Here is a 1,206-nt window from a genome sequence, read left to right on the forward strand (position 1 = left end):
ACAAGCACAACCCCGACGAACTTAGGCAGTTCCAGGAGCGAAAAGGTTGGAAATGGTTCACCACCAATGTCCTAGATGCAAATGAGTACCTGGTAAAGGAATTCTATGCAAATGTTGCTCACATCAAGCAGGGAACAAAGGTGACAAAAGTGCGGAATCTGAAAATCCGCTTTGACTCCTGTGCACTGAACAAATATGTGGGGTTTGAAGAGGTGGAGGCAGTGCAGTATTTAGAGAAGCTAGGCTTGGGTGATGCAGCTCGTCCGTGGTTAGCGGAGATTCTGGCAATCCTAGGATCAACACTTCCGTGGCTCACAGCAGGGATTCTAATTTTCCGGGTCACCCTAAACTTTGAAGCAAAAGGGTGGCAAACGTTTGTCTGTAGATGCATTGACCCATGCCTCAATGAAAACATGCTCCCACTTCCCCGTGCAGTCTTGGTGGCTTCAATTATGGCAGGGTATCCGATAAATGTTGGTGCCATCATGTCCACCAATATCACTTTAGCTGTCCAGAAGGGTAAGAGATCCTATCCGTACCCAAACTTCCTCACTGAATACTTCAAGGATCAAGGGGTAGAGTCGAAGCATTATGATACAAATGTGAAGGCCAAGAAGCCTTTCTCCTGGTACCACCTTCAGGGAGCTGACAACCCTAATTCAAGGGAAAAGCTACTACCTCCACTGGCCAGTCTGAGGAGCCATCAGTAGTAGTTACTGATTTAGATGTCGAGCATTCCATAACAGTCGGTACTTCTACTTGGACAGCAGCCATGCCACCTTCATCCTCCGGTACACCTGCTTCTGCTAGATTATTAGTTCCAGCTTCCTCTACTTATCCTCAGACTGCGCTGCGAGTCTCCCAGACATTGGCGAGTCTCAATAACCGGATGCAGGCAACTACTACAAAGCTGACTGATATTTCCAGTGCTGTTGCAGCACAGTCCTCAGCCCCAGCAGAGCCACAAGTACCTCCGTTAGTGGAGGAAACATTGAAGAAGATTCTGGAAAACTAGAAGACCATCACAGATACTCTAGTGGCGCATGGTAAAGTCATTGCTGACTTGAGCAAGCAGGTCAAAAAGATGAAGAAATCTCAGGCGTCAAAGCGGTCGGTGGACAGGTTAACAAAGGAGGTCGCCAAGATTGCATCTGCCAGAGACCTTCCATTGGACCTACTCATGGAGTCCACTATTCCAACAGCACC

The sequence above is a fragment of the Nicotiana attenuata genome, chromosome 8, assembly GCF_001879085.1.
Source record: "Nicotiana attenuata strain UT chromosome 8, NIATTr2, whole genome shotgun sequence".
NCBI lineage: Eukaryota > Viridiplantae > Streptophyta > Magnoliopsida > Solanales > Solanaceae > Nicotiana > Nicotiana attenuata.